The sequence below is a fragment of the Ornithorhynchus anatinus genome, chromosome 10, assembly GCF_004115215.2.
Source record: "Ornithorhynchus anatinus isolate Pmale09 chromosome 10, mOrnAna1.pri.v4, whole genome shotgun sequence".
In the NCBI taxonomy this organism is placed as follows: domain Eukaryota; kingdom Metazoa; phylum Chordata; class Mammalia; order Monotremata; family Ornithorhynchidae; genus Ornithorhynchus; species Ornithorhynchus anatinus.
Window position 1 is genome coordinate 9,672,058 of NC_041737.1, and position 24,725 is coordinate 9,696,782.

A 24,725-nucleotide genomic window follows, 5' to 3' on the forward strand; every position below is an offset into this window, starting at 1 on the left:
AGGCCAAGCTGCTTTTCAGCCTTATCTTCTTAATGACAAACTGCAGCGTGGTACTTAAAATTCTAATTCCTTTATTTCCTCTTTACCCTCCTTCTGCCTGAGACCTGGTCCTTATGGAGAATTTGAGATGCCCGTTTACTTGTGTCGATGTTTGTCACCCCCCTCTAGACTGTGAGCCCATTGTGGGCAGGGGTTGTCTCTCTTTTGCTATACTGTACTTTCCAAACGCTTCATACAGCGCTCTGCACCCAGCGCTCAATAAATACGATTGAATGAATGAATGAAAGAGAAGCCGTGGTGTACTTTGAAGAAGAGGCTGGTAAATGCTGTTAAATCAGCGGATTAATAACCCAGGAGGAATTCCTGGCTTCCCGTGTTCCTTACACATATGTCATAAGACTATCATGGGAATTCGTAAAGTGTCTCGATAAATACAGTAAGCGTCCTATACACGCACATTAATTATGAAGCAACAATGCAGCTCATCAATAATGCAGATCAATCCATTATTACTACAACAGAGGAACAGGAAAGAAACACCCCTCATCCTCAGGTTTAGGAAGGCCCAAGTTCAATTCCAGCCACTCAAATTGGGAGTGAAGCTTCTACAGATGAGATACCAACAGGGCGTGGTGGTATTCAAAGCCCCCAGTCGCTCTGGGGGGTCTTGGGGGATTGCTGATCTGTACTGCACCTTTCTGGTCTGTGAGGGAGGGTGGAGAGAAGTGGGAGGGAGAAGAGAGAAAGAGTGGAGCGGTGTCGCCTCATGGCAAGAGCATGGGTCTGGGAGCCAGAGGCTTCTGGTTCTGCTCCCAGCTACACCACTTGCCTGCATGATCTCGAGCAAGTCACTTCGCTTCTCTGTGCCTCATTTCTCTCATCTGTAAAATGGGGTGTCTCTCTCCTACTTAGACTGTGATCCCCATGCGGGACAGGAACTGGGTCTGACCTGGTGGATCTTGTATCCAACCCAGTACTTAGTACAGTGCTTGGCTCTTAGCAAACACTTCACCAATGCCACCACTAATATTCTTCATTCAATAGTATTATTATTCATTCAGTAGTATTTATTTCGTCCATTCTGTATGCAAAGCATTGTACTAAATGCTTGGGGAGAGTACAGTATAACAAAAAAGGGTCACATTCCCTGCCCACAACGAGCTCACAGTTTTTAAAAGAGCTTACAGTCTAGAGACGAGCTTTCAGTCTAGACGACGCTTTTTGGGTCATATTAAAATTCCATCTTGGCGACTTTCCTGTGAAGAAGCTATTCCCTTCCCATCCAGAGCCGAAAGCCACATTCTCACCCAGGTCCCCTCTGGGAGGGGGGTCCTCTGATTCTCGGGAACGAAGAGCGGGGCCTGCTCAGAACTGCCAAGAGGGAGACGGCGGGCAGGTGGACTTGGCGGGGGGAGGGAGCCTCGAGAAGCTCCGTAACTCGCTCCAAATGGTTCCACCATACGTTCAGTGGGTTGCGGTTCAAGAAGACTTTCTATAACTAGTTACATTGTGCACAACATTATGATTTCCTTTCTGGAGGGTGGGAAGCATCTCTCTCAGCCGAACTGTTTTTCCGCACGTGGAACTGAAGAGAGGCATATGGAGAACGGCACGCAAAGCCTAACAAACACTTCAGAGACACTTAGGGACGCTGCTCATCAATTGCCGAAACCAGCTTCGCCTCTTAAAAAGCTGTTGCTCCTCCGAGCGAGCGAGAGAAATGACAAATGATCAGACGATCCCTTCCCTTGGAGGACGATCGGAGGTGCATTCGATCAGCCGGTTAATCTGCGGCGTTCTGGGGAACGAAAAGGATTGTCATCCCTGTTGGAACGGGGAGATCTTGACTCTCGCGGAAGCTTCCGGGTGGCGATTTTTCTTTCCCGGGTGGAGGCGAGACCCCCCATCCAGGTAGGGAGAAGAAAAAGATCTCATCCCAGCAACGGGGCTGGGTATCACCTGGAAACAAGGAAGGCACAAGATGAACAGCCCTTAATAACAGAATGTTCATCTGCCAAGACAAAAATACCCGTCAGGCTCCTGCTGCTGCTGGCACAGTGACAGTGTGAGCAAGCTGTCTTTGCAGGGATTGTGCCAATCATTGGAGCCTGGATTCGGCACAGCGGGAAGACAGGTCTGGGAACCACACATCGGGATAGCTGGCCCCTGACTGCTGTCAAATCGCCGGGGCCACAGAGGAAAGGACTACGGTCCTGGGACCAAGCGCTTAGGATGATGCTTGGCCAGCAGTCGTATTTATTGAGCGCTCACCGTTTGCAGGGCATTGTATTGAGTGCTTGGGAGAGTACGACACAACAGAACAGGCACGTTCCCTGCCCACAGTGAGTTTACGGGCTAGAGGGGGAGACAGACATTAATATAAATAAATTATGGATACAGACATAGGGGGCCGAGGGCAGGGGCGGTGAATAAAAGGAGCGAGTCAGGGTGACACAGAAGGGAGTGGGAAAAGAGGAATTGAGGGTTTAGTCAGGGAAGGCCTCTTCTGCACATAGTGAGCGGTCGGTAAATCCCATTGATTGATTGACTGATGGGAGTTGGTGTGCCAGGCTTGGTGGGGGTCTTTGTGACCGGTCACAGCTCTGGAGGCCCCTTTCTAAATCGGTTTGGGTGAATTATGATATGGCGGTGACATTTTCAAGGACTGTCACTCTTTTTTAGTCTGCCTCTTGGATCTCCCACCTGACCGAAGTACAAAATAATAATGATAATAACAATGATAATTTTAGTCTTTGTTAAGTGCTTACTGCATGTCAGGCACCGTGATAAACTCTGGGGAAGAAACTAGATAGATAGGATACAATCTCTGTCCCTCATAGGGGTCAAAATCTAAGTGGGGGTGGGCAGAACAGATTATAAATATCCATTTTATTGAAGCAGCATGAGCTAATGGAAGGAGCATGGGCCTGGAAGTCGGAGGACCTGGTTTCTAATCCTGTCTCTGTGACCTGCCTGCTGAGTGACCCTGGATAAGCCTCTTAACTTCTCTGTGCCTCAGTTTCCTCATCTGTAAAATGGAAATCCATCACCTGCCCTCCCTCCTACTTAGACCGTGAGCCTGATGAAGGACAGGAACTGTGTCTGATTATCTTGCATTGCAGTGCTTAGTAAAGTGCTTGGCACATAAGAGGTGCCTAACAAATTTAACCACTATTATTATTATTATTATCATTATTTTGCAGGTAAGAAACTGAGACTCAGAGAAGTGAAGTGACTTACCCAAGGTGGGACTTCGCATTGGGGTGGACACAAGCAACTCAGTTTGGACACAGTCCCTCTTCTGGGGCTCCACAGTCTCAATCCCCGTTTTACAGATCAGGTAACTGAGGCATTGAGAAGTGAAGCGATTTGCCCACACAGCAGACAAGTGGCAGAGCTGGGATTAGAACCCATGACCTTCTGACTCCCAGGCCCGGGCTCTATCCATGTAGCCTTGTAATAAGAAAAGTTTTTTAACTTACATAGTTACGCAGATACGTCGTCGAAACAGACATCGTAGCTCTTCCTGGCAGTAACGGACAGGAGAGAGCTTTGGGCTCCAGCCACAAAGAACCCTGGAATCCTGCCTTCTAGAAGGGTCAGATGAGGTATTTTTGATACCCACGGGAGTAAGAGAAGCAGCACAGCGTAGTGGATAGAGCACAGGCCTGCGAGTCGGAAGGGCGTGGGTTCTAATCCTGCTCTGCTGTTTGTCTGCTGGACGACCTTGGGCAGGTGGCTTCACTTCTCTGGGCCCGTTACCTCATCTGAAAATTGGAGACTGAGACCGTGAACCCCACATTTGACAGGGACCGTGTCCAAGCCGATTGGCTTGGATCCACCCCAGCGCTTAGTAGAATGCCTGGCACATCGTAAGCACATAACAAATACCACAGTTAGTATTATTCATTCATTCGTTAATTCAATTGCATTTAGTGAGATTATCATGATTATCATCTGTTCACAAGGATCGAGCCATCACCAGTGGCTCTGAAGGATGAACAGAGCAGCTAAAATTAAGTCCCCGAAGAAAACTCTTTACTCGTCTCTCTCTTAATTCCTCTCTCTGCTTCCCCTCTCTAGCCAACAAAAGGTTCACTTGAAAAACCCCAGAGACCCTGCCTGATCGCTTGGGTCAAATTCAGCCCTCATTTTTTGTTGAGGAGACAGTGATTCATTCCACTGTGGTGAAAGCAGCTTTGTTCGAAAGGGAATGCTTTTTTTTTTTTTATCCTCTTTAGGTATTTTAGTTTAAATTCAAATGACTGTGGGAATCTGCAATATGCCGTCGATTACCAGGCTCTCCAGCTGCTGAAGGCGGCGTCTCGAAGGATGGGCCGGGGCCTAGCTTTGACCCGAGTAGCCCTGTGGCGAGCTTCCAGTGCAGAGGCGAAGCGGTAGAGGGCTCTCTCTCCTGTTCCAGATTTCCGGATCCATCCTCTGCGGGAGCGAGCTGTACTCCACGCTAGAGCCGTACCGCTGGTCTGGTTTGCATGCCTGAGACCCCAGCGGAGAGGGACCTGTGCCGGATGCCAATGAATCGCTCCATCAGCGGTCTTTACTGAGCGCTTACTATGTGCGGAGCGCCGTTCGGGGCACTTGGGAGAGTACGACAGAATGAGCAGACGCGTCCCCTGCGAGCCGTATGGCTGGTCTGAATGCAGAGAAGCCGCACGGCATAGTGGATCGAGCTCGAGTCTGGGAGTCAGGAGGTCATGGGTTCTAATCCCGGCTCCACCGCTCGTCTGACCTTGGGCACACTAGGCCGTGCTGCTTACTTTGTTCTAGCTAACAGCATCGATAAAATGGTATTCCACCCGGTCGTGTGTCTGAAGACCGTCAGAGCACAAGCAACTCCGGGCCCAGGTCAGTGCCTCCGTCCGCCTGGCCCGGGAGGGTCTTTGACAGCGGCACCAGGGAGCTCAGAATATGGGCCTTGTGGATAGAACCCGGGCCTGGGAGTCGGAAGCAACTGGATTCTAGTCCCGGCTCTGCCGCCTGTCTGCTGTGTGACCTTGGGCAACTCACTTAACTTATCTTTGCCTTAGTTATCTCAACTGAAAATGGTGACCAAGACTGTGAGCCCATCGTGGGATAGGGACTGTTTCCAATCCAATTACACTGTATGTAACCCAGCATTTAATACAGTGCCTGGCAAGTAGTAAGCACTTAACAAATACCACAGTATTATTATTATTATTATCATCATTATTATGCCTGAGATCCCAGCCTTCTTCTCCCTTATCAGTGTGGAAGTTTCCAGGTGAGTCACATGATGGCTCCTGTCTCAAAACTCTGAGCCGCAAGTCCTCTAGACTGTAAGCTCACTGTGGGCAGGGAATGTGTCCGCTTTCTGTTGTACTGAACTCTCCCAAGCGCTTAAAACAGTGCCCTGCACACGAAAGGCACTCAGTAAATGCAACGGAATCAATGAATGAGCTGTTGCAGAGCCAGTCCAAAGAGATTTGCCCAGAATCAATCACCACCGTGATGAGAAAATCAAAAAGAGTACAAGTAGCCCCCCACCCCGGTCTTTCGTCTGCACCTCGAGACCGTAAGCTCGTGGGCAGGGAATGTGTCTGCTAATTCTGTTGCATGGTGCTCTCCCAAGCGCTTAGTATAGTTCTCTGCACATAATACGCACTCGATAAATACCGTCGATTAAAATACAATCGATCTGGGAAACACTGCGGCCCAAAAGGAGAGGGGTTCGTTCAAGCACTTAGTACGGTGGTCTGCACACAGTAAGCACTCAGTAAATACAATTGAATGAATGAAAAGGTGAGGGATGAATACATCAGTGACCAGTGGAATCTTCCAGAGTTGGTAGACATGTTTTTATGGGCAGAAATTCCATCAACTTTGTTGTGTTGTATTATGTCATATTGTGCAGTATCGTCCCCAACACTTAGTACAGTGCTCTGAGCACATTATGCACTCAATAAACTCTACTGATCAGTAGTGACTGTCACCCCTGATTCCAGTACCCTAGTTTTCTCATCTGCAAAATGGGGATTCAATAACTATTCTCTCTCCCCATCAGACTGTGAGTTTCATGTGGGACAGGGACTTGTGTCCAATCTGATAATCTTGTACCTATCCCAGAGCTTGCCGGGCACACCGTAAACAGTTTAACAAATACCCACAACCGTTATCGAAATGATAATCATTCATTCCTTCATTCATTCAATTGCATTTTCTGAGCGCTTCCTACGTGCAGAGCACTGTACTGAGCGTTTGGGAAGGTACTACACAACGATGAACAGTGACATTCCCTGCCCACAATGAGCTTAAAGCCTAGAGGGGTGAAGACAGACATCGATACAAATAAATAAAATTATAAATACGTACATAAGTGCTGTGGGGACGGGAAAGGGGACGAGCAAAGGGAGCAAGTCAGGGCGATGCAGAAGGGAGCGGGAGATGAGGAAAAGTGGGGCTTAGTCTGGGAAGGCCTATGGGAGGAGATGCGCCTCCATTATTAGTAGGGACGAACTCAAAGAGAACCGAGATCCACACTGAGGTTCAAGTCCCTCTGTCGAGGCTCCGCAATGCACCTACATCCATTTATTCATTCATTCAATAGTATTTATTGAGCGCTTACTATGTGCAGAGCACCGTACTAAGCGCTTGGAATGTACAAATCGGTAACAGACAGAGACAGTCCCTGCCCTTCGATCGGCTTACGGTTTAACCGAGGTCCCTCTCACCCTGCTTTGGGCTGATTTTACCGGTTCAGTCCCTGAGCTCCAACTCGTTTCTTCCTTCCCTTCCTCCCTGAGTCCATGCAGGAGGTCCAACTCTTCCAAAGACCTTAGCCAGAGGGGGGCTGAACATGCAGATACCGAGAAGCAGCGTGATCTAGTAGATAGAGCACCGGCCTGGGAGTTGAAAGGCTCTGGGCTCTAATACAGGCTCTGCCACTTGCCTGCTGTGTGACCTTGGTTAAGTCACTTCACTTCCCTGTGCCTCAGTTACCTCATCTGTAAAAAGGGAATTCAGACTGAGAGCCCTGTGTAGTACAGAGACTCTGTCTAACATAATTACCTTGCATCTACCCCAGGGCTTAGTTGAGTACCTGGCACATAGTGAGTGCTCAACAAATTCCACAGTTATTAGTATTTCTACTCCAAGAAAGTATGGCTGGTGCCAGCCAAAATGGCTCTTTGCCCTGTTTCACGGGGGGCTAATGAAGCAGCACAAAGAGTCCAGGCCTGAGATGCAGAGGACCTGGGCTCTAAGCCCATCTCTGACCCTTGCCTACTATGGGATCTTGGCAAGTCATTTAACTTTTCTGTGCCTCAGTGTCTACATCTGTAAAATGGAGGCTCAATTCTCGTTCTTCCCCCATGAGGACCGTGAGTCCCATGTGGGTTAGGGACTGCGTCTCTCCTGATTATCTTGTATCTACACCAGTCAGTCGGTCTTCTTTATCGAGTGCCTACTGTGTGCAGAATGCTGTACTAAGCGTTTAGGAGAGTACGGTATAACAATATAACTGACACCTTCCCTGCCAACAGTGAGCTTACAGTCTAAAGGGGGAAACTGCTTACTACAGTGCCTGGCATATAGTAAACACTTTATCCATCAGTGGTATTTATTGAGCGCTACTGTGGACAGAGCACTATACTAAGCGCTTGGGAAAATACTGCGGTTGGTAGACGTGATCCCTGCCCTTAAGAAGTTTACGCCAGAATTATGATCATCGCTGACCGGTGGATATCATCCATTCAATAGTATTTATTGAGCGCTTACTATGTGCAGAGCACTGTACTGAGCGTTTGGAATGTACAAATCGGTAACAGATAGAGACGGTCCCTGCCCTTCGACGGGCTTACGGTCTAATCGGGGGAGACGGACAGACGAGAACGATAGCAATACATAGAATCATAGATATCATTTCAGGGAGGGCTCCCCCAGCCCCAAATAGCCCCGTGGGCTCCAGCTGATGGTGACTCTCCCCAGAAGCATCCATCAGGTAACCCTGATAAATGGAGCCAGGAAAGCCAGTCCCCTGCCCACCCTCCAATTTGCAGGGGGAGTCTGGAGGCAGTGCGTTAATCAGATTTCTGACAGGAGAATAAGACAATGCAGGCAATTAGCAGCAGTTAATCTGGAATGCCTTCCTGTCGAGTTCCTTAGAGCAAAGCGCTGGCAGGGTAATTATTTATTTCCCCAGAGGACATGATCAATGCTATTGCTTGACAAGAAGGAGCCCCGGAGAAACTACCCACGCAGGTATTTTCTGAGAGATCGGGTCTTCGGGACACACAAGCAGATGGGCCCGCCTTTTTGACCCTCAGCGGTGACCTGCGACCCAATGTTTCATTCATTCAATCGTATTTATTGAGCACTTATTGTGTGCAGAGCACTGTACTAAGTGCTTGGGAGAGGACAATATAACTACAAACGGACACAGAAGCAACTGTGGCTTAGTGGCAAGAGCACGACCTTGGGAGTCAGAGGATGTGGGTTCTAATCCCGGCTCCGCCACTCGTCTGCTGTGTGACCTTGGACAAATCTCTGTGCCTCGCTTACCTCATCTGTAAAAGGGTAATTAAGACTGTGTCCCATGTGGGATAACCTGATTACCCGGCGCTTAGAGCAGTGCTTGGCACATAGTAAGCACTTAGCGGAATACCATAATTTTGTTATTATTACATTCCCTGCCCACAAGGAGCTGACAGTCTACGGGGTCAGCTCTTGCTGTGGTCACAGGACGGATGTCCCAACAAAGGCACTACTGACTAGATGTCACTCAGGCGCAGTTTTCTCAAGAATGGCCCGACAGTGACTGTAGACTGTAAACTCGCCGCAGGCAGGGCGTGTTTCGACCAACTTTGTTATATTGTATTCTTCCAAGTGCTTAGTACGGTGCTCTACATGAGGTAAGCTCTCAAGAAATACGATTGACCGATAGCACTCGGTATCTAAAACCCTGGACCAAGGCTCCTTGTAATCACCTGTTCGACTCTGCCGAAAACCCGATCTGGATCATGGCCCGTGGCAGAACGTGGGGATCGTGTTTCCTCTTTCTGAGGGGACGGTGGCCTTGGAAGTTTAGTACAGTGCCTGGCACATAGTAAGTGCTTAACAAATACCGCCGTTATTATTAAGTTGTTTCCACCGGGCTTGAGGCTGGGGTTTCTTTTGCTAAACCGGGGGGCCTCCAAGAGCAAGGTGTGGCTGTCAGATTAAGTTTCAAGGAGCAGCAATTCTACAGAGGAATTGAGGCACCATTCAGTCAATAGTATTTATTGGGTGCTTATTCATTTAATTGTATTTACTGAGCACTTATTGTGTGCCAAGCACTATACTAAGTGCTTGGGAGAGTACAATATAATAATAAAAAGTCACAGTCCCTGCTCACAGTGGATTTACATTCTAGAGGAGGAGACAGACTAATAAAAAAGAAATGAATTACAGATATGGACATAAGTGTTGTGAGGCTGAGGGGGGATGAATGAAGGGGGTAACTCGGGGCCACGCGGAAGGGAATGGGAGAAGAGGAAAGGAGAGCTTAGTCTGGGTAGGCCTCTTGGAGGAGATATGCTTTCAGTAAGGCTTTTAATGGGGGGGGGGAGGTAATTGCCTGTGGGACAATAGGGTGGCCATCGAAACACCTCCCACCAGGCCAGGGACTGGACCAGCAGTCTCATATGATTTTACATCCGGATCCCGGGGGAAAGAGAGTTCTCCAGGAAATGGCTTCAGTAGAGACTCCAAAGGAGTCATCAATTCTCTGGTAGGATTGACCTGTGAACATGGCAGAAAATGGCCAGAGCTGACTCCTGTCTCTGTTCCCGAACTTCCTTGCCCATGCTGGCCAGGGGAGAATGCCAACACTAACGGGGTGAGGCCTCAGATAATAGACCATTGAGAAGGCTTTGGCTGTGGCTATTGGACCTTGGGCAGTCTTGTCTGTCTCGAAAGGGGCCTGAAAATGGCTCCTTTAGTCACAGAGTTCTCGAGCTCTTATTATTTTCATCATTGTCCTTGTGTTCTTTTGTTGTTTTGCCTTTATGTAGTCAATCTTACCTCTTGTCACCAATCTCCCAGCAGCCCACCCCGCTAGACTGTGGGCCGGGGACCGTGTCTTATTCATCCTTTATCCAATACTTAATACAGTGCTTTGCCTTCAGTAGGCACTCAGTAAATACCATTGAATGAATGAATGGCTGGATGGATTGATGGATGGTTGGGTGAATGAATGGATGGGATGGATGGATGAAAGGATGGTTGAATGAATAGATGGATGGGCGAAAAAAGAACCTAGCTTGCCTAAGTGCTTAGTAATACCTTAGGCCATTGCATGAGACACGGACCGAGGAGCTGGTCAGACGGGCCCAGCAGTCCAAACGAAGATCCCACCGCAGAAACCCCAGTAAGAAACCTGCCCTCCTAAATATTGTCATTTGTTTCTCCTATTTGTCGAGGCCAAATCTGGAGATCGTCAGGGAGCGATCAGACCCCTACTGTTGGAGGAGAGGGAAGGTATCCCACATTTCAATTCACGAAGCTCCTTACTCATGGGATGAACCACCAGAAATGTGGTTGTAGAACAGTTGCTTAGCATGAGGCTTTGCACACAGAAAACCCACAGTAAATACCATAAATGATACTAATAATTATGGCAACGATCGTAAGGTCTGGCCCTGCCAGATGAGGAGGATATGGATCTGTTCTCCAATGTTCCCAAATTCCGTCAGACCTGACATGAATGGGAATGTGTCTACTGACTCTGTTTTAGTATACTCTCCCAACTGCTTAGTACAGTACTCTGCACACAGTAAGCGGTTAATAAATACGATTGATAGAGCACTGACCTGGGAGTCAGAAGGCCATGGGTTCTAATCCTGGTTCTGCCACTTGTCTGCCGTGTTACCTTGGACACGTCTCTGTGCCTCAGTTCCCTCATATGTAGAAAGGGGATTAAGACTGTGAGCGTTATGTGGGGCAGGGACTGTGTCGAGCCCAATTTGCTTGTACCTATCTCCCAGCACTTAGACCAATGCCTGGCACACAGTAAGCACTTCACAAATAACATTATGATTACAAGAGTTAGTAGACCCGATCCCTGCCTTCAAGGAGCTTAAGGTCTAGATCCAGTAGACGCTCATTCTTTCCATCTTGAATAGGGCTCCTCCTAATGCTTTTCCTAGAAAGAATCACCCAGGAGTCAGCTGGTCCATTTAGACTTCCAGAAGGCCCCGGGACAAATCCCTAACCACCCAAATGCCGACCAAGAAGTCTGAATGCCAAATGGTCAAGGTTTCAGTCTGTCACCCAGTGAACAGGCAAGTTAAGTTAGTAGCAGTAAAGACAGGTCTCCTGTTTGATTTTATTAACTGATTGATATGAATTAATGCATTAGGATATTTGATTGTGTCATAAAATGTGTATATGAACATCATGATTCAATTTAATGGACCCATTACTGCTTGATGTGCCATTATATTAGACTAAATTAAAAGAATTTTATGGAAAAAAAATTACAATTAAAGACTCAAAATTGATTACATTCATAACTTAAAGGAAGATATCGGTTCTATTAATATTTTGAGTAATGATAATAAGAGTGATAGAAAACAACAGGAAAAGTTTAGGAAGAACAAAGTGAAGCCTAGCAGTGGTGAATAGGAACCAATCAAGTGTCATTTCATTCTTAGATGCAACGTTTTCTTTTTGGTTCTGGTTTCGAAGAAGCATTTAGTACAGTGCCCTGCCCCCATAGGTTCTCTAGGAATAATACTGATTCTTTTTTTTTATGGTATTTGTTAAGTGCTTAGTATGTTGGAATCACTGTACTAAGCACTCGGTTAGATAGAGGTAACACAGTCCATGGAGTTCACAGTCTTAATCCCCATTTTACAGATGAGGTGACTGAGGCACCGAGAAGTAAAACGACTTGGCCAAGGTCACACAGCTTACACGTGGCAGAGTCAGGATCCGAACCTAGGACCTTCTCTGGTTATCAAGCCCAGGCTCTTTCCACTAGGCCACGCCACTTCATTCACGGCTTGGTTAATTTATGACAGTTCTCTTGATGACTCTTTTCTTTAGAGTTCCTATATTTTGTAAGCTGCATCCTCAAAGTAGTTGATTGGAAGAGTTAAGACAAGAGTGCTACGTATTTAGGGAATTTTGACCAAGTGAAAGGTAATTTTGGGGTGATTTTCTTAAAATTAATTTTCCTTTGATTCATTTGTTTTCCAAATATCCCTTTGGGAGCAGATATTCAGGGGTTTGCCTTAATATTGGGTGTTTATCTTTGCTCTGTGGTGAATCTGGTGCTTTGAGGAGCAGCTTGGCTTAGTGGATAGAGCATAGGCCTGGGAGTCAGAAGGACCTGGGTTCTAATCCCAGCTCCACCACTTGACTGCTGTGTCCTCTAGACTGTAAGCTCACCCAGTTCATGCTCAATTAATGTGAGAAGCAGCATGTCCTAGTGGATAGAGCACAGGCCTGGGAGTCAGAAGGAATTGGGTTCTTATCCCAGCTCTGCATCTGCCACTGTGTGACCTCAGGCTAGTCACTCCCTCCATGGCAGATGTGCTGTTCTCTGAGATGGAATCATATCGGTCTGGAAATCCACCTTTAGGATGCCATGATTGTAATTCTCCTCTTGAAAAATTGCCAAAACGTATTTTTTCTCTTACAAAGTAGTGTGCCGGCCAGATTCTTCATTACTTTTCTAAATCTTCATGAAGAATGGCAATAAAGTTCAGCATTTTACTTCCATTATACATTACCTCCATCACTGATGAAAGGGTTCCCAAGCATAAACATTCCCTCCCTCTAGACTGAAAGCTCTTTTGGGGCAGGGAATGTGTCTACCAATTCTGCTATACTGTACTCTCCCAAGCGCTTAGCATGATGCTCTTCACTCAGTAAATTTGACTGCTTGATTGATCGATTGGTTGGAATTGAAACACACTAAATGGAACGATGTTTAATTATCAGCCCAAGCAGTGTTACAGGCCTGACTCCAGTGTTCAAATCTTATAGGCGGACCTCTTTTGTCTTCAGTGATTTGCATCTCTGAATACTTGGACCCAAACCAGTTTTCATTTCTAGGTTACTCTGCCCAAAAAATCAGAATACAGGTAGGACACTGGTGTGTCATCCTATAGAATAATCCATTCTCTGTAGATTTCCCAAAACAATAGCTGTTTTTTATCTCTATCAAGCAATCAGCGGTATTTACTGAACGCTCGCTATTTGCAGAGCATTTCACTAAGTGCTTGTGAGAGTATAATACAGCTGGTGGACATGTTCCCTGCCCACAATGACGCCGAGCGGAGTGGGAGAAGAGGAATTGAGGGTTTAGTCAGGGAAGGCCTCTTGGAGGTGATGTGCCTACAATAAGGCTTATTATTATTTGAGGTAAAGCCTAGGGTCAGAGCTAGGATTATGTTGTCTTTTGTTTCATTCTGTTTTGCTCTGTCGTCCGTCTCCCCCGATTAGACTGTGAGCCCGTCACTGGGCAGGGATTGTCCCTATCTGTTGCCGAATTGTACATTCCAAGCTCTTAGTACAGTGCTCCGCACATAGTAAGCGCTCAGTAAATACTAGTGAATGAATGAAGGCTTCGAAGGGAAGGAGAGTAACGGTCTGTTGGATACGAAGAAGGAGGGTGTTCCAGGCCGGGGCAAGACGTGGGTGGAGGTCGGCAGCGAGTTAGACGAGATCGAGGTACATTGAATAAGTTGCCACTATCTCTAGGCAATTTATAAGCAAAGCTATGGCTTCTTCTGGTCTGCTCCTTGTGTTCCTGCTCTGCCTTATGTTGCAGTATGTTCTGTGCTTTCTAGACCATTCCTTCCCCTAGAGGCATACTATTCCAGGAGTCAGGACATTTTATGAATGACGATTAATTTTAACCAGAGGGCTTTATGGTCTGCAAGATGGGCCTGTACTCCCATTGCCCCCTGGACTATGTTCTGTAGAATCTCATTTCAAAATGCTCCTAAATAGCCATTTAATTCAAGCAGAGAATGTGTCTACCAACTCTGTTGTACTGTACTCTCCCAAGTGCTTAGTACAGTGTTCGGCACCCAGTAAGAGCTCAGTTCACGTGAGAAGCAGCGGGGCCTAGAGGATAGAGCACAGCCCTGGGAGTCAGAAGGAATTGGCTTCTAATCCTGGCTCTGCATTTGCCGCGGTGTGACCTCGGACAAGTCAGTTAACTTCTCTTTGACTCAGTTTCTTCATCTGTCAAATGGGGATTAAGACTGGAAACCCCAGCCACCCCAGTACTTTCACAGCACTTGGTACATAGTAAGGACTTGACAAATACCATAAAAACCGTGAATACCATTGATTAATTAATTGATTGACTATACTTATCCCATTACTCCTCTTACAATCATAAATCATTTAAAAATCAGCCTCTTGCAGGAGGGCTGGGACCCACAAACCTGATTGATGGCCAGGGTTCAAAGCTAATAATAATAATTTTGGTATCTGTTAAGCACTCACAGTGTTCCAGGCACTGTACTAAGCGCTGGGGTAAATACAAGGTAAACAAACGTGCTGGGCAGCAGCGGCATGAAAGAGAGTCAAAGGCGAAGACTCAAGTTTACTGCATAGAAGGAGGAAATGGTAAACCACTTCCTTATTAAGAAAACTATTTGGATCCACTACCAGAACGATTGCCAATGGAGGTGGGGCGTTCTGGGCGAGACGTGTCCATGGCATCACTAAGGGTCGGAGACGACTCGACAGCTTAAGACAAGACAATCAGATTGGACACAGTCCACGTCCCACATGCGGCTCACGGTCTTAATCCCCATTTCTCAGATGCGACAACTGAGGCACAAAGTAAATAAATGACTTGCCCAAGGTTACACAGCCAACAAGTGGCAGAGCCAGGACCTGAGAATTCCCAGGCCCATGCTCTATCCACTAGACCATACTGCTTTATGATCCATCATTCCCACTCAACCATTCCTCGGATCTCTCTGCTCCTCCAGAAAAGGCTGGTTTTCCCACCCACTCACTTCTCCATCAACCAGGTTTGTGGGTCCCAGCCTTAATGATGGCACCTTTTATTCACCCCTCCCTCAGCCCCATAGCACTTACAAATATACGCATACTTTATTTATATTAACATCTGTCCGCCCCTCTAGACTGTACGTTTGTTGTGGCAGGGAACATTTCTACCAACTCTGTGGTTATGTACTCTCCCAGGTGTTTAATAGGGTGCTCAGTAAACAGTATGCACTCCATAAATACCATTGATTGACTGATAGAATATCTGCCTCAGGACCTGGAACGGGGGAAAAGGGATGGGTAGAGATGGAATACAAGCTGCCTGAACAGAGAGAATTGTCTAACTGCACAACACCCACTGTAAAGTTCCTAAAAGGAATTCTCTTTTGAACTACCAAGTAAAACTACCAAAGGTCTTTTTTGAAACAGAAAGGAGGTGGAAAATGGAACTAAAATCGCCGGAGAGCATGTACCTGTCATGGAATCGAGAGGATGCTTCATTAGAAAATGTCTTTAAAATGACTTCCATGTTGTGGCCTGGCAGGTCAACTACTGGCATCCCCCTATGACTGACACATAGGTTCAGGCTCTTCACTTATTCATTCAATCATATTTATTGAGCACTTAATGTGTGCAAAGTACTGTACTAAGCACTTGGGAGAGTACAATACAAGAACAGACACATTCCCAGCCCTCAATGAGCTCACAGACTAGAGAGGGTGACAGACATTAATATACATAGATAAATAAGTAAACATATTACATACATATATATATCACAGATATCTTATATATATCTTATATATCTTTATACATATATATATATATCTGTAATATATATGTGAGTGTGTGCGTGTGTGTTGTGAGGATGGGAGGGAGGATGAATGAAGGGAGCAAATCAGGAGGACCCAGAAGGGAGTGGGAGAAGAGGAGAGGAGGGCTTAGTCAGTTACAAAGCAGAATAAAATCATCAGTTGTTCATGCTGATAATACGTGATGGGTTTCATGATGAAACCACCCACCATAAAACAACCGCGTGACTTTTAGCTATTGTTCAAAGATGACAGGGATGAAATTAACATATGTTTCTTCCCCTAGACTGTAAGCTCCCTGAAGGCAGGGATGGTGTTTACAAACTTGATAAGGGGCAGTCGGTGAATACTAGTGGATTAGCGGATTAACTGTGGAATGTGGTGGAGGCAACTCTCCATCCTGCCCGTGGTATGTTCGGGGAGGAGGTTGGGAGCTGTGGTTTTTGGTGGTTGTATTGGAAAGGTAAAGTTGCCTCGGGGATTTTCCCTGAGGATTCTCCCAGGGTCATAGTGGTTCCTTGGGGAATCTCAAAGAAACAACATTCGCTTCATAGTAATAATGATTGTGGTACTCGTTCATTATTCATTGCTTATTATGTTTCAAGCACTGTACTGAGAGCAAGAGTAGATACAAGATGGTCAGGTCAGACAGTCTCTGTACCACCCGAGCAACCCACCTAGGGAAGTGGGGGGTCATTTGGCAGAATTGGTGGAAAACCTTGAGACCCAGTTGAGGATGATGCCTCAGTTCAGTCCGAAAACCTGTGGCTCAGGAACCCGTTCAGATGAATCGATGAGAGTACTAGTGATTTGCCAAGTACCCCGCCAATCGCTATCCTGGGGCAGCGGATGCAATAGTGGGTGCAGAAGCAATGTAACCTAGTGGAAAGAGCACAGACCTGGGAGTCAGAGGACCTGAGTTCTAATCCACACTCTGCCACGTGTCAGCTGTGTGACCTTGGGTGAGTCACTTCGCTTCTCCGTACCTCGGTTTCCTCATCTGCAAAATGGGAATCAATACCTGTGCTCCCTCCCACTTAGACTGTGAGCCCTATGAAGGACAGGAACAGGATCTGACCTGCTTGTCTTGGATCTACCACAGAGCTTAATACAGTTCTTGGCATATAGTAAGCACTTGACACTTGATCGTTATAATATCTGTTAAGTGCTTACTATAAGCCAAGCACTGGACAAAGCAATGGGGAAGATACAAGCTAATCAGGTCCCACGTGGGGCTCACAGTCTAAATAGGAGGGAGAACAGGTATTGAATCTCCATTTAGCAGTTGAGGAAATCGAGGTAAAGAGTAGTTAAGTGACTTGCCCAAGCAAGGCAAGCAAGTGATGGAGCCGGGATTATTCATTCATTCTTTCAATCGTATTTACTGAGCGCTTACTGTGTGCTGAGCATTTACTAAGCACTTGGGAAGTACAATTCAGCAACAAATAGAGACAATCCCTGCCCACAATGGGCTCACAATCTAGAAGAGGGGAGACAGACATCAAAACAAGTGAACAGGCATCAGTAGCATCATTATAAATAAAAAGAATTACAGATATATACACATCATTAATAAAAATAAATAGAATTCTAATTATAAATATGTACATAGATACCCAAGCGCTGTGGGATCCTCTGGCTCTCGGGCCCGCGCTTTATCCGCTAGCCCACACTGGCCTGTTATTATTAATAGTCAAGTAAATGACCAGGGGTGCAATGTGTTCACAAGAAAATTACGTGTACAACCCATTTCCAGCTAAAGTAACTCCAGCACAGTGTCTTTTATTCTGCTCGTGTCGCTTCGGAAGGGTATAAGTGAGCAATTAAGAGCAAACTTTTCTCTCAATGTGCATATGGTCCCATTGAAATAGATTATTTATTTTTAAAACTAGAGTTGGCTACTGAAACCCATGCCCACGTGGGCAGAATGTTCATGCCCATGAATAGCCAAACTCTTCCCCCCTCCAAGAAGGAATTCAGACAATTACATCCAGACGCGGTTGAAACTAGAGCATCTGCTTCTCTATTACCTAATCCACTCAGAAGCTCTAGAAACATTAGTCAGCTTCTAAAATTAACTCATTAGGACAGACCATTCAGTTTTTCTAGAAAAGATGACTTAACTACTTGGTCCCCTTCAGCAAATTCCATAGCCATAAGCCCCGTGGCCTAGTGGAAATACCACGGGCCTGGGAGGCAGAGGACATGGGTGCTAATTCCGCCTCTGCCACTTACTTGCTTTGTGACCTTGGATAACGCACTTTCCTGCTCAGTGCCTTGGTTTCCTCATTTGTAAAATGGGGATTCAATATCTGTTCTCCTTTTCCCTTAAATTGTGAGTCCCTTGTGGGGCAGGGACTGTGTTCTGAGTCGGTTTTCTTGTCTCTACACAAGAGTTAATTAGATTGCTTGGAACATATTAAGTGCTTAACATATAACATGATTTTAATCATTATTATCATCTTAGTCTGGTAGGGCGTGCTAGAGGCAGTGGTGAGTCGGCTCCAGAATTTAGATATGTCTTCTAAGGAAAGTTCAAGTCCAGAGTCATGGTACTTGTTAAGCACTTACACTGTGTCAAGATTTCCTGCCTTCTCTCAAAATTCTCCCCTTCCACCTGCACATCCGATCCCATCCCTTCGTACCTTATCAAAACACTTTCCCCTTTCCTTCCCTTCCCTGACTGCCATATTCAACTGTTTGCTCTCCAATGGTTTCTTCCCCACTGTTTTCAAACACGCTCATGACTCCCCTATCCTAAAAAAACCCACCCTTTCCCCCACCGCACCCTCCAGTTATCGCCCCAACTCCCTCTTACCTCTCCAAATTCCTCGAGCGACGTGTCTACACCTGCTGTCTCAACTTCTTCTCCTCCAATTCTCTCCTCGACTCCCTCCAATCTGATTTCCGCCCCCTTCGCTCTCGAGTAACCGCCCTCTCAAAGGACACAAATGATCTCCTTCTTGCCCAGTTCAACGGATTCTACTCCATCCTAATCGTCCTTGAACTCTCAGCTGCCTTTGACACTGTGGACTATCCCCTTCTCCTGGAAACACTACCCAACCTTGGCTTCACTGACACTGTCCTGTCCTGGTTCTCCTCCCCTCTCCCTGTTCACTCAGTCTCAATCTCTTCGTGGCCCATAAAGGGATTTCTTCCCAAGCACAAAATGTAGAAGAGCATGTTGGTCTTTCCTGCAAGACTAAGCTCACTGAGGCCAGGGATCATGTCTATTATACTGTACTCTCCCAAATGTTTAGTACAGTACTTTTTAGCCAGTAATTTTTCAGCTCCTTCAGGGCAGGGATCATGTCCCCTTAACTCTACTGTATTCTCTCTCAAGTGCTTAGTACAGTCCTTTGCACACAGAAACCATTCAAAAAATACTGTTGATTGAATGATCTCATAGTTGTCTTTTCTGCTATATTTACAGACACGGATAAGATTTCACTGTCAGTAGTGTTGTATTTGAACACAAGAGACAGCTATCTGTAGATACGCTTAATAGTAACATTTGTGTCGGGAGAAACAACTGTCAACCCTCAGGTTTCAACCTAGAAGTTTGGGATTTCCCCAGACTGGTTATGCCTGTGATCATAGCTTCTGAGAGACTGAGAACAAGTGAGGCGCTAATGGGTCCGACATAGCTTTCCCCCAAACCCTTGAAGGACCACTATACCAAACAAAAAAGGTAAATTGGAGACCAGTTTCAAAAATATTTTTGGATATTTTCATTCTCTGATCTATGAAGACATCCCCAGCTCTCAGCCTCATCCCAAGGATGAGAACTTTCACCTCTGGGGTGGCCTCTGGCTCTGCCACTTACCTGCTATGTGACCTTTTGTCAGTCACTGAATTTCTCTGGGCCTCAGTTACCTCATCTGCAAAATGGTGATTCAAAACCTGTTCTCCCTAACCCTGAGACTGTGAGTCCTTCGAAGAACAAGGACTGTGTCTTACCTGATTACCTCGTGTCTATCGTAGTTCTTACTACAGTGCTTAGTAAACAGTAAGCACTTAAACAAATTACTCTCCCCTGCCTCAAAGCCTTATTGAAGGCCCATCTCCTCCAAGAGCCCTCACTAAGCCCTCCTTTCCTCTTCTCCCCCTCCTTTCTGTGTCGCCCCGACTTGCTCCCTATATTTACCCCCCCCCCTCCTATCTCCACTGCATTTATGTGCGCATCTGCATTTTATTTATGTATGTTCATGTCTGCTTCCCCCTCCAGACTGTAATCTCATTGCGCGCAGGGAATATGTCTGTTCTATTGTACTCTCCCAAGTGCTTAATAAAGTGCTCTGCACCAAATAAGCATTCAATAAATATAAATGACAAAATGAAAAAATAATCATTATTAATGAGTATTAATTATTGTACCCTTTGTCATTCTGCCCATAATAATAATTGTGGAATTCTTTAAGTGCTTACTATGCACTTGCATAGCTACAAGGTGATCAGGTTGGACGTGGTCCCTGTCCCACATGGGGCTCACAGTCTTAATCCCCATTTTCCAGATGAGGTAACTGAGGCCCAGAGGAGTGAAATGACTTGCCTAAGGTCACCCAGCAGAGAGGTGGCAGAGCCGGGTTTAGAACCCAGGTCCTCTGATTCCCTCTCTCCACTAGGCCATGCTGCTTCCCCATATTGCGTCTCCCACAGAGTCCTGGCCAAGGTGAGCTACATTCGCTGCAGATGGTGCATCTGACTTGGGAGCAGGTGTTGATCAGTCTTGACCAGACTTAGCTGATGGAAATTTTCCAATCCAGTCCGGACCTTTAGGCCCTGAAGAGGATGTCCTAGAGATTGATGGCATGAGCCCCAGAGAAATTATCCATGATAAATGGATCATTCTCTGCAGCTTCTCTCAAAATGCATGTTGGGAATCACAAACCCACAAGGCTCAACTTGACACGATTCCCGTGCCACGGGGAAGACTTCCGGAAACTCATTCCCGAGCAGACGGGAGCATCAGACTTGGAGATTTCACTGCACAGTCCCCCTTCCCAAGCTTTTATGAAGGTACTAGACATGATCACCCATCATCGGGCAACTTACTCTCTACACTTCTCTGTCCTGATAACTGGTCATTTACTTCTCATCTTTGTTCCTTTTAACTGATTTTCTATCTGTGACAGAGCATTACCTCCATTCCGATGATCACTACGATCTTGTTAAAAAGAAGATTTATGGTGGAAAAGCCTGAAAAAAATTTAAATTTCCCCTTAAAGAAACCATGTTGTCAGAGGAATCAGAGGACCTGCTCATCATAGGTTCCACTTGTCTGCTTTGTGACCTTGGGGAAGTCACTTCTCTTCTCTGCGCTTCAATTATCTCAACTGTAAAATGGGGATTGAAACTATGAGCCTCATGTGGGACAGAAACTGTGTCCAACCCGATTTGCTTGTATCCACCCCAGCAGTAAGCTTGCTGTGGGCAGAGAATGTGACTGTTTATTGTTGTATTGTACTCCCCCAAGCACTTAGTACAGTGCTCTGCACACAGTAAGTGCTCAATAAATATGGTTGAATGAATGAATACAGTGCCTGGCACAACTAAGCATTTAAAAAATTCCATATTTATTATTATTATTATTACTCTTATCTGGATCTAATCTAATCCTGCTGTGTGGCCTTGGACAAGTTACATAACTTTTGTGAGCCTCTGTTTCCTCCTCTGTAAAATGGGGATTCGATACCCATCCTCCCTCTTACTTGGACTGTGAGTGACTTAATAAATTTGTTATCTACCTCAGCGCTTAGAACAGCGCTTGCCATATAGTAAACACTTAATATATGACAACTTCATATATGACACTTAATATATGCCAACCTTTGGGAATGACTTCATAAAGTTGTCATTCCCCAAATACACTCTATCATTCCAGTTCTCACTGATCCTGAACTGGATTTAAAGTTTCCCAATTTGCCAAGGTGAGAAGTGAGATTCAGCAGTCTTCCAACCCTTTTAAACTGTGTAGTGGACAGAGCACGGGCCTGGGAGTCGGAGAGTTACGTGTTCTAATCCCAGCTCTGCCACTTGTCTGCTGTGAGACCTTGGGCAAGTCACTTTACTTCTCTGGGCCTCAGTTCCCTCATCTGTAAAATGGGGATTGACACCGTGAGCCGCACTCGGGACAGGGATTGTGTCCGACCCGATTTGCTTGTATCTACCCCAGAGCTTAGTACAGTGCCTGGCACACAGTAAGGGCTTAATAGATGCCATAGTTACTATTACTATTATTAAATGATAGAAGTTACTTCAGCAAGCCCCAGGCTATTTGTAATGATAGGTTACACATTCTCATCAGGAGTTTCTCAAGTTTCCCTCCTGAGTTTCATCAGAACTCTTGGGTGCTTATGATCTCTGGTCCTGGCAATTGGTTTCTACTTAGTGTTCCAACGTGTTCTAAAGCACCCTAAGTGATCTGAAGCACACAAACTGACCCAGGTCCCAGGACCTGATCAGGATTTTAAAAAAAAATTGGGAGAGGGGGGTAAAGGAAGGGGGAAGCTTTCTGAAGTCTTTGTCATAGAAACTGTACTAAATCATTCCCTGGAGCCTCTCAAGCGTTTTACCCTCAAATGCATTTTTATGTAGATTGTCTAATGGCCAACTAACCAACCAGTCAATGAGAGTTATTAATAATAATAGTGATAATTATGATGTTTGTTAAGCGCTTACTATGTGCCAGGCACCGGACTAAGCAATGGGGTGGATACAAACAAATCAGGTTGGACACAATCCCTGTCCCACGAGGGGCTCACACTCTCAATTCCCATTTGACCGATGAGGGAGCTGAGTCCCAGAGAAGTGAGGTGACTTGCCCAAGGTCACACAGCAGGCAAGTGGCGAAGCCGGGATTAGAGCCTATGACCTTCTGACTCCCAGGCCTGGGCTCTAGCCACTCTGCCTCTCATGTTTATTAAAGATGAGTACTTAATGTGCGCAGAGCACCTGTACTAAGCACTTGAGAGGGCTAATAATTTCAGCACACCAATAATAATAATGTTGGTATTTGTTAAGCGCTTACTATGTGCAGAGCACTGTTCTAAGCGCTGGGGGAGATTCAGGGGAATCAGGTTGTCCCATGTGGGGCTTAGTCTTAATCCCCATTTTACAGATGAGGTAACTGGGGCACAGAGAAGTGAAGTGACTTACCCACAGTCACACTGCTGACAAGTGGCAGAGCCGGGATTCAAACTCATGACCTCTGACTCCCAAGCCTGGGCTTTTTCCACTGAGCCACGCACTACTCACTCTTCCCCCCACCCCAACCCAACAGCACTTATGTTCTAACTGTAATTTGGCAATTTATTTTTTCATTTATTCATTTACTTATATTAATGTCTGTCTCCCCTTCTAGACTGTAAACTCATCATGGGAAGGGAATCTGTCTTTTTATTGTTCTATTGTATTCAAAAGCATTTATTGAGCACTTACTATGTGCAGAGCACTGCACTAAGCGCTTGGAGTGTACAATTCGGCAACAGATAGAGACGATCCCCGCCCAATTGCGGGCTCACAGTCTAAACGATTGTGATTCTAATACTTGTGATTCATTGTGTCTGATACGCAGCCTTGACTTTATAGTTTGTAAGTCTAACATATATCCACATTTCACAAGTAACCTGTATCCAGTAATTTATCATACCTAAAACTAAACGGACAATCCTTCAACTCTGTTGTGTTCAATTAGTCTCCCAAGCACTTAGTATGTGCTTTGCACACAGTAAGGAGAACACAAACAAGTTGGGAGAACACAATCTCTGCCCTCAAGGGCTATACAATTTCGTGGAAGAGAGGGGCATAAAGATAAATGAGGATAAGTATGAGGATAAGTTGGGTAAGGGTGGAGGGGGTGAGTATCGATGATCCCCAACAATCCCCTAACGGGCCTCGCAGTACGACACACCTGGAACAATCCACACCCAGAGCGTAAACCCAGTCTTCCCACCGGGACGGTCCAACCCCACAGTCGCCACACAATCGACACAACCGCAGGGCTCACTCAGCATGACCGCATTCTCCTTGAGTACGCCCCGGGTGCTCATTTAGGACATCTGCCGTACACGTTCGGCACCCCGGCTGGACTCATTCGACACACCCGCGGTAATCACTGGGCGCACACACGGCTGTTTGTCAGCACACCTGAAATGCTCCTTCTGCCTCCCCACATTGCTCATTCAAGCACATCTGGAGGCGTTCCAGAGGACATCTCCGATACTCTTTCCCGCTTCTCGCAGCATTCATTCGGTACTTCCGCGGTGCTCGTGCCGGACATACCCGGTGCTCATTCAAGAGCCTGGTTGGATGCTTTGTCGATCACCGGGGTTGACTCAAGCTCTCCTATACTGCTTCCTCAGTACATCCACGAGTCTCCACCGATGCCCGCGAAGTGAGCCCTCGGAACGCCTCTTTTGATCAGTCGACACCCCAGCTGGCACACCTGCGGTGATAAACAGCACACAAGAGAAGCAGCATGGCGTAGTGGAAAGAGCACGGGCTTGGGAGTCAGAAGTCGTGGGTTCTAATCCCTCCTCCGCCACTCTTTTGCTGTGTGACCTTGGGCAAGTCACTTCACTTCTCTGTGCCTCAGCTACCTCATCTGTAAAATGAGGGTGAAGACTGTGAGCCCCACGTGGGACAACCTGATGACCTTGTATGTACTCCAGCGCTTAGAGCAGTGCTTGGCTCATAGTAAGCGCTTAACAAATAGCATTATTATTAAGTAGGACTGTTGGGAGGGGGTTTCCAGGGATGGGGGCTCCCAGGAGGTAAGTCTTTTGATGTGGTCAGTTTCACCAGTGAAATTTGAATAGATTAGCCTCCAACTCCCCTCCAATCAATAAATAATAATAATGATTGTATTTGGTGAGCACCTACTATGCGCCAAGCACCGTTCTAAGATTCAGATGGGAC